Source organism: Otolemur garnettii, unplaced genomic scaffold (genome assembly GCF_000181295.1).
Source record: "Otolemur garnettii isolate 467f Iridium unplaced genomic scaffold, OtoGar3 scaffold00001, whole genome shotgun sequence".
In the NCBI taxonomy this organism is placed as follows: Eukaryota; Metazoa; Chordata; class Mammalia; order Primates; family Galagidae; genus Otolemur; species Otolemur garnettii.
In genome coordinates, this window is record NW_003852396.1 from 59,458,769 (window position 1) to 59,468,648 (window position 9,880).

Sequence of the window (9,880 nt, forward strand, 5' to 3'; positions counted from 1 at the left end):
CAATACTAGGGTTGTAGCTGTGATCCAAGAACCCTTCCCATGCTCTTCTACAAGAAAATATCGTCCCAGATTTCCACCAGTGGAAATCAACATATGCTGGATTTGCCTCTGAAAATAGCAGGGACCATGGTGCTCAAAGTCATACATGAAAGGCAGCAGCAAGAACCCTGCTCTGAGTGGGGGATACAAAACACTGAAGCAGAGAAGTCACAGGGCGGGGGAGGGTATCCTCATGGCCGTCAGGGCTCCCTCTATGGTGTTCTCAGGCCCCTGTTGGCCCTAAGTGCCTTGTGATGCATGGAGCCCTCTGATGTGTCCCTCCACTCGAGCCATCACCTCTGACCATGCCTGATGCTCCCAAATTAGTCCTCCCATATCTTTCCATCAAGGCTCCAATTTCCTCATTGTCCCCTCCCCACAGACATTAGATAAGTGATATGAAATATGGACAGGATGATGCTTTGAAAATTGTACAGATCTATGTAAATGGCCTCTGTTTTTATAACTGGTATGTTAACTCTCAGTGTGGTTTACACACATAAAAAAAAGAGGCGGCAGGCCAGGTGTGGTGGGTCGTGCCTGTAATCCTAGAATGTTGGGAGGCTGAGGCCAGAGGTCACTTGAGGCCAGGAGTGAATGAGACCTCATCTCTACAAAGAAAATAGAAAAATTAGCCAGGCATGGTGGCATGCCCCTGTACTCCTGGCTACTTGGGAGGCTGAGGCAGGAGGACTGCTTGAATCAAGGAGTCTGAGGTTACTGTCAGCTACCTGATTCCATAGCATTTTAGCCTGGGCAATAGACTCAGACTCTGTCTCAAAAAGGAAAAAAAAAGATCATAATTTGTTACAGAATGGCTTACTTAAACTCATTTCGCTGGAACAACCTGAGAAAATGATTCTTTTATTTTGTAAGGCTATAAACTCCATGTAACTAAATGTATATGACAGATACATCACCTATTCTTACATGTCTTAAATAGGAAGTCTATGTAGTATTACATGATGTGGTATTTAATGCCTCATCTTTAATTGCAGGAGGCATTCTGTCATTTACCATAGAAGATAAGTGTGCAAACAACAGAAATAAAGAATGCTCAAAATTTTTTTAAATAAAAATAAAACACCTTCTGATGCTTCATAAATCATGGCAAATTAAACCAATTTAGACTTGGCCCAAAAGTCTTTATACAACATTTTAAAGGAAGAGGACATAGTCATTGGTATTGTATTTTATGTGTGCTTGGTTGGTGGCAAGTCATTTAAGGTGGCATACGTGGGGGATAAATCTGTGGTTTTATCAGTGCAAACAAGCTGGTTTGATATTAGCTGTCATCAAATAGACAGGCTCAGAAGAAATCTTTGCCCTATCCTGATGTGTGGAATCTCCCATTTCCAAGTGGTAGACATGGCAGATTAGCATTAAGCATCCATCCAATTCTTTCTAGGAGTATTCTTGTACAACAGAGGATAGGAAGATAAAATGACACTTTCTAGAGTCACTTGAAGCTAAGCACATTATTTCCTCAGTTGGCTGTAACAAAGTACCACCAGTTAGGTGGCTTAAAACAACAGAAATGTATTCTCTTACAGTTCTGGAGGCCAGAAGTCCAAAGTCAAGGTATTGGCAGGGCTGCACTCCCTCCGGGAGCTCTTTCTTCCTTGCCTCTTCCAGCTTCTGGTGGCTCCAGGAATTTTTTGTGACTGCACCGCTCCAATTTCTGCCTCTGTCTTCACATGGCCTTCTTTCCTCTCTGTCTTCCCTCCTCTTCTGTCTCCTATAAAGATACTTATCATTGAATATAGAGCCCACCCAGGATGATCTCATCCTGAGATGCTTAACATTAATACTCTTCAAAGACCCTTTTTCTAAAATGATGTCACATTCTCAGGTTCTTGGTGGACCTGTCTTTTGGGACCAGTCACCATTCAACCCACTACACCAGTGTTGCTGCATATGAATTAGGTCCATTAGATGCAGCTTGGGGAGTTGGAAAGCAGACATGAGGAAGGGACAGTCTTCCCACTTCTTTGGCTGGCAGTGTTGGCAATCACAGTTAAGAAGACCTTGGGATTTACTGAAGGGAGTATCAGGGGATGGCTTTTATAACTGTGAATTTCAAAGGCAGTTGAAGGACAATGTGGTAGCTTCCTGATCTCCAAAGTCTTATTAGGGCAAAGGTAGCAGCTCTCTTGAAGAGTCAGTTCTTTGGTATAGCTCTGGGAGTCATTCTGAGATCCAATCTAGAACCTACAATTTGGGTATTTAATTCACTGTATTAAATTACTTTGCACCTAACATAATAAGTTAGTTCTGTTTCCTGCAACTAAACCTTGCTAATACATTCCTTTGCTGCCGATGAAAATAAATTTGTAATATTTAAAACCATATCATTTTTCATTGATAGAAGCTCCATACTATCTCTTACAGTTGGCTTATGGTGACTAGACCAAAAAAAAAAAAAAATCACTAGTACAATGTAGCATAGGGGAATTTTTTAGGGTGATGAAACTGTTCTGTATGATATTGTACCAGTAGATAAATGATGTTACACATTTGCCAGAACCCTTAAGATTTCACAAAAGAAACAGTAAACTTTAATGTACGTAAATGTTTAAAAACTCATTTAGAAAGTTGAGGAATCCTCCTGAAGAACGAGACAAAATAATCTCTAACTCTATTATAACTGTATGAAACCACCTCATTGAAGGAGTGGGAGGTAAAAACACCAACATAAGTAACTTTGGGAATGAGTAGCATCTGTAAGAATAAAGCCAAAAGGAACTTTTTATTTAAGTACCATTTAAAATTTCCTTTTAAATGATTATTGTCCTTCTTTATTCTTACCTGGGATATTCTATGTAAAAGATATAAGATAGCCCTGCCCTATTCTCCCGAACAACCTACATAGCCTCACAAATATAAAATTTCTTCCTAAACTCACATAAGTGTTGTAAAGTGGTAGCCCAAGGGCCAGATTCAGCCTATAGATACATTTTATCCAGCATGCACAGTATTTTACGAATACTGGAATTAGTTGTTTATATTTTAAAACTCCAAGGATTATGTATAGTAATACAGTTTTCCAGCTTTTTTAAAAAGTCAAAAGCTCTAGCAAGGCTAAGCCCGTATTTGCATCTGACAGCGTGTATTACAATAGTGGGCTACAGAGAGATGTTGGCCTTTTAAGACATGGCTTGTTATCTAGTTTGCCACAGTCTCCACCAGGCCCACATGCCCCACATAAGTTGCCTGCATGCCCTGTGACACCCGAGTGTGAAACTCCAGTTATACTATGAAGAGTCAGGTCAATCCCACGCATGGTTGTGATTTCAGCCTGCCTCACCTCCTCTTTCAACACCCCTTTTGCATCTTTCAGCTTCACTTTTCCCTTATTTCTCAAAGTTTCCAAACTTGCTTCCTGTTTTCTCAGTGGAAAGAAACCTGACATGGTTGTGTGTTTTAACATAGCATACTTTGTATTTGCAGAGAAGAGTCTAGGAAAAAATTAATTGAAAGCTGTGAATCTTTAATGATGATTCTAAGCACAGTGAGGCATATTCTTGGCCACAAGACTTTACATCACTGTCATTCTGTCTGTTCATAACACAAGTCTTGGGCATATTCTTTGTATTAAAGCCTGAGAGACATATCCTTAATTAGAATTGAGATTCTTTTTTTTCTTAACACAGACATAATAACAGTGAAACATACTAACTAGTAAGTTGTTAGGTGAAAACGACAATGTGGTGGTTGAAAACTAGTCATTAAAGTTATTGGTTCTTTGATGTCCAATTCATGGCAAACTCTCAAGGTTATTTTGCCAAAGGAAGTCAAAGTCATCAAGCTGTGTTTTTTAATGGGGATTGATACACTTTTATGAAAGGAACTTTGTGGAATTTTTAAGGAACATCCATCTCTCTTCTTCCTAAGTACAGTAACCTTGCCATGGCCCTTTGAGGCTATTCAACACCAGTGTGAATTTGCTGCTCTCTTATGAATTGCACAACCCATCCGACAAATTATTCTGACATTTTCACCTAAATATCAAAATCTTTCAGTTACCCAAGAGAAGAAAACATCACCATCAAAAGCCTTTCTCATACGGAGTCTATGGAAACCACCAACCATTATATAGGAAAAATAACAGGCGCTGAAGTTTAGATTGGGGCATTCATCTTTCCTTTGTGATAAAAAGTTAGGCTGTTACTTGGGAACTCACTACACGCTTCATTGGCAGAAATGCTGTCTTTTCTGCTTGAAAGCGTGGGTACTTCAGAAGTGCCTCCCCTTGCTGGGATGAGTGAAAACAATATCATTTTCCCTGATAGCTGCTGAATTGAAGTGAAGGATTATTTATTTAAACTTTTGAAGCATGAAGCAAAATGCAGCCAGTGTGTACTGTGTCTGTCTTCAAAACCATAAGTCAGAGATAAGAGTTTACGAAGCGTTAGATCAGTAGGATGAGTCCCACTTTCTCATGTAAGCTCCGCAGAGCAGCAGGGTGCATTATCAGCCTCCAGATCCCCATTAAAACAAAGCAACGGTTTCAGCTCCTTCCTTTGTACTACTGCACAATTCCACTACCTCTCCTTGCTTCATAAAAATGTTTTGAATTATCCCACTACCGATTGTTGAAGAAAAGCCCTTTTATTACCTGCTAACAGCTAGTGTTATTACCAAGAATAGTGAGTCTGAAATCCTTTGCTCCCCACCCAGCCCCCAGCCAACCCCACATAACACCATAGGTTTGTCAAATCCCATCACATCAGTACCTACCTGCTCCTATGAGTTTTAGACATTCCTTAAAACCTGGCTTGGCTACCTACAGTCAGATCTCTTGCAGTAGAGCCTGCAAACAAGTTATCTCCAGAGCTACTTAAGCAGAAGTTCAAACTGCTAAAAACAGGTGTGGAAGGTGAAGTTTCACAAATGTCCTATAACTAAGTACAGTAACCCCCAGTGGCCTTTGAAGGTGCACAATTTTTCCTATTTTGTGCTATTCTCCAAAATACACTGCCCTACCTCCCTCTCTCATTTTAGCAAGAGGTGCTGTGTTAGTTTTCTATTGTTGCTATAACAAATTAGCCAGAAACACAATAGCTTCAAACAACATAAATGTATTCTCTCATTGTTCAGAAAGACAGAAGTCCAAAATAAATTGTATGGGGCTAAAATCGAAGTGTCAGCATGGCTGGGGTCTTTCTGGAGTCTCTAGCAAGAATTTATTCCTTGCCTCTTCCAGCTTCTGGTGGCTGTCGGCATTCTTTGGCTTTTGGCCACATCTCTTCAATCTCTGCTTCAGTTGTTACATTGCCATCTCTTCTCCAGCCAAATCTCCTTCTATTTCTCTCTTATAAGGACATTCGGGATTACGTTTGAGGGCTACCCAGGTAAGCCAGGATGATTTCCCCATCTCAAGATCACATTTGAAAAGCTGCTTTTATCATATAGAGTAGCATCCGCAGGTTCTGGAGACTAAGATATGGACATTTTTGGGTGTGGCACACATCATATGCCTACCACAGGCCCCAGTGCCAAGTAATGCTATTGCTACTCTTTTTGTCTAGGTAGTAAATTTTCTTTATAAATTTAGATGCCCAAAGAACACAGTGATTTATCAAAGGAGTAATTCTCTAAGGAAAAAATATTCAGGAGTCTTGTGGGTCCTCATAAATGGATGGTGCTCTAAATATTCAAAGGTTTTGATAGGTGAATCTAGAAAAAAAAATCGCTAATTCTACAAAGTCCTTTCCCCCCCAGCTCTTGGACTATGATTTCTAAATACCATTTTCCTCTAAAATGACCCAGAGCTCCTTGAAGAAATAGCTGATTCCAGGTTGGGTAGGACATCTACAAGATGAGCCTGAAACATTTTTCTGTGAAAGTTTAGAGTGTCTTCAAAGACTTCTGAGATCTCCGAAAAGGACTCAAGAGACAACTTACAAATGATCCCAATGGCCAATAATCCCAGTGATTGAAATTTATCAAATATACACAAATCCATGAGTTTAAACTGATATTTCAAAAGCACCTCCCTTATCACCTTTGAAGAATGCTGGAGAATCAACTTATTATTTTAATATTATGTAGATAAGGGAAAAAGAATCAAGTGTTTATCCTGCTTCTCTTTTATGAACTATATCCCAGATTCATCAAATAGTTAATAAGAGGAAGTTTCTCTTTATAGAATTATTTCAGCTGAAAAATAATGAAGGATTTATAGAATTAGAAAGAAAAATCAAGGTAACCTCTAATGAGTTAGTGAATTTGCAACCCCCAATGAGTCAGTGGATTGAGATAATGATCCATGACTGGTGATACTGCAAAAACTAAAATAACCAGGCAAATGTGACTCCTGGCAGAAGTAAATACCTACAGACTATTACTTGTCAAATAAACCTAATCAAAATTCTAGACATAATAACCAATATACAGGAAATACAGAGGAGAAAGGACCATTTGAGCATACCAGGTAGGTGCAATTTATAAAACTCATATGTGAGATACTCTTCAGTTCTACAGCTGTGGTCCTCAACCCCTAGGCTGTGGACTGGTAAAGGTCTGTGGCCTGTTAGGAATCAGGCCATACACCAGGGGGTAAGTGGTGGGTGAGTGACTGAAGCTTCATCTGTATTTACAGCTACTCCCCATTGCTCATATCACCCCTGAGCTCCGTCTCCTGTCAAATCAGCAGAGGTATTAGATTCTCATAGGACCATATGCAAGAGGTTGTGCACTCTTATGGGAATCTAATGCCTGATGATCTAGGGTGGAATTGAGGTGCTGATGCTAACTATGGGACCATCTAGTTGCAGGAAAACAAGCCCAGGGCTCCCACCAAGTCTGCATTATGGTGAGTTGTATAATTATTTCATTACATATTATAATGTAATAATAATAGAAATAAAGTGTGCAATAAATGTAATGCACTTGAAACATCTCCAAACCATCCTTCCCCCAACCCCAGATCTGTGGAAAAATTGTCTTCCATGAAACTGGCTCCTGGTGCCAAAAAGGTTGGGGACCACTGCTCTATAGAACTAAAATTGAAAGAAAAATAGAGGTGAAGAACTTATAAATGAAAAGAAACTCAACAGACAAATCAATGAATCTCAGGGTATAAATTCTAGTGCATCCGTATTCAAACAAACTGTAAAATATCAAATAATACAGTCAGGGAAGCTTAAACTCTGACTACATAGTTGATGATGTTAAGGAATTGGGATTAATTTTTAAGACTATTTTTTTAAAGAGCAGTTTTGGGTTCACAGCAAAATCAGTAGGAAGGTACAGAGATTTCACAGATCGCCCTCCACACATGCAAAGCCTCTTTGGTTATCAACGTCCCCCACCAAAGTGGTACATGTGTTACAGCTGATGAACCTACATTGACACGTCAGAATAACACAACACTCCTAGTTTTCATTTAGGTTCACTCTCTGTGTTGTAAACTCTACGGGTTTGGACTAATGTATAATGATGGCTATCCACTGTTATGCTATTATACAGAGTGTTTTCACGGCCTGAAGTATCCTCCATGCTCTGCCTATTCATCCTTCTCCCACATCCAACCTCTAGCAACCACTGAGGTTTTACTATCTCCATAGTTTTGCCTTTTCCAGAATGTTATATAGTTGGCATCATTCACTATGTAGGCTTTTCAGATTGGCATCTTTCATTTAGTAAAATGCATTTAAGATTCCACCACGTATTTATTTCATAGCTTGAGAGCTCATTTCTTTACATCACTAAATAATATTCTGGATGCACCATAGCATATTTATCTGTTCATCTACCAAAGAACATCTTGGCTGCTTCCAAGTTTTGGCAATTATGCATAAAATTTATATAAACACCCATGTGGCCATGGTGTATGGCACACCTCTTGGGGATGGAACACAAGTATGAAAGGGACTTTACCTACCTAACAAATTGCAATCAATGTAACTTAATTCTTTGTACCTCCAATGAATCCCAAACAATAAAACAACAACAACACCACCACCACCCATGTGCAGGTTTTGTTTTCAGTTCATTTGGATAAATATGGAAGGAACACACTGATGGTAAGAACATGTTAATTTTTTTTTTACAGGTACCCACAACACCTGGCTTTTTGTTGTTGTTGTTGTCACTGTTGTTTAGCAGGCCCAGGACAGCCCTGGTGTATGTGGCTGGCACCCTAACCACTGAGCTACGGGCACCAAGCCTGAACATGTTAAATTTTTTAAGAAACCTCCAAACAGTCCTCCATATGGTCATCCCATTCTGCATCCCCACCAGCAATGAATGGAAGTTCTGTTGCCCTTCATTCTTGCCAACATTTGATGTTGTCGATGTTCCAGATTTTAACCATTTCAATAGACTCATAGTGGAATTTCCTTATTATTTTAACTTGTATCTTCCACATGACCTATGATGTGGAACATCTTTTCTTACTCTTATTTGCCATCTGTATATCTTCTCTAGCGAGGAGTCTGTTAAGGTCTTTGGTGGCCCATATTTTAATGGAATTGTTTCTTTTCCTATTGTTGAGTTACATGATTAATTTTTCAGATGTGGTAAGTCAAAAAAAAGGAGTCCTTATCATTTAGAGATATCTACAGAAATATCTATAGACAAATGATGAGGTGTTTGGGATTTGTTTCAAAATAATATGGGTTGGACTGAGGACCAATGTGTGAACAAAAATGCCCACAAATTAACTGGATGTTGAAATTGGATTATGGGTACATAGGAATTCATTTTACCATTTTTCCCAATTCTGTATATACTTGAATTTTAATACATATTTTTTGGTTGTAAAAATCTTGCTTTTCTATTGGCTTTAACCTAATACCAAAAACAATAGCAACCAATATCAAATCCACATCACTCAGGGCCTGAGCTATATGTAGTCAAACATCATTAGCTGTAGCACATTCTCCATGGACTTGTTAGTAGGGAACCTAAGGTTCCAAGTTGTAGTACTGGGCACTGGCTAGCTATTCCATGTACCTTATAAACTATATGCATTTTATTTGAATGTCCTACTGTGTTTTGTCATATATTAGAGCTAGACACTACATTTAAACATGCTATAAATCTTATCAAGTTCATAGATTGTTCTTATTACCTGTTCACAAATATCTTGATAATGTTCAAGGCTGTAAGTATCATATTGTTTCCTTCCATTTTGGGCCTTAGCATCGGAGAGAAAATTATAGGCAAAATTCAGCCCATTGCCTAACGCTGACTTTCATCAGGAAGGAAGTCTCAACACTTTTAAAATTATTCAAAATAATGGCATACTTATTAAGCTGAAAGCTCTTCCCATGAACGAGTTAGCTGTCCCTCAGAAGTCACACTCTTCTCTCAGTAAACCAGACTCAACACCTTGGAGTCATCACTGATGTGTCCCATATGTTCTTAAGTTAAATGTTTTTTGGGTGGTTACTATGTGCTTGGCTCTGAGAATCCAGAGGGATTATAAAACATTCTTGTCCGTGAAGAAGTAAGCCTAGTGAATGGGACAAATACATGAACATTTTGTTCATATCTGGGAGCCATCTGATGCAAATGCTCACAAGAGATCTTGATCAAAGGGTAGAAACTTCCAGTTATATGATGAGCAAATTCTGGGGATGTATTGTACAGTGCAGGTGGTGATGGATGTGTTGATTTAATTGTGATCACCATTACACAATGTATACAGACATCAAATCATCACATTGTACACCCTGAATATATATCATCTTTGTCAATTAAATTTTTAAAATAAAAATGTTTAAAAATGAAAATATCTGGCAAGTGTTCTGACAAAGTCCCTCAGTTCTGAGGCTTTAATGTGTCGTCCTTTCCCTCTTTTCTTTCTTTGTTTTTTTTTTTTTTTTTTTTT

The 9,880-nt window shown here is 38.8% G+C and overlaps 1 long non-coding RNA gene across 1 annotated transcript in view; it reads right to left on the reverse strand.

Moving 5' to 3' along the window:
• Positions 1-1,635: 1,635 nt before the first annotated feature.
• Positions 1,636-9,880, reverse strand: part of LOC111723926 — a 23,477-nt gene continuing 15,232 nt past the window's right edge. The window contains exon 3 of the long non-coding RNA XR_002772337.1: positions 1,636-1,777. This is a non-coding gene — a long non-coding RNA (uncharacterized LOC111723926). The remainder of the gene's footprint in view (positions 1,778-9,880) is intronic.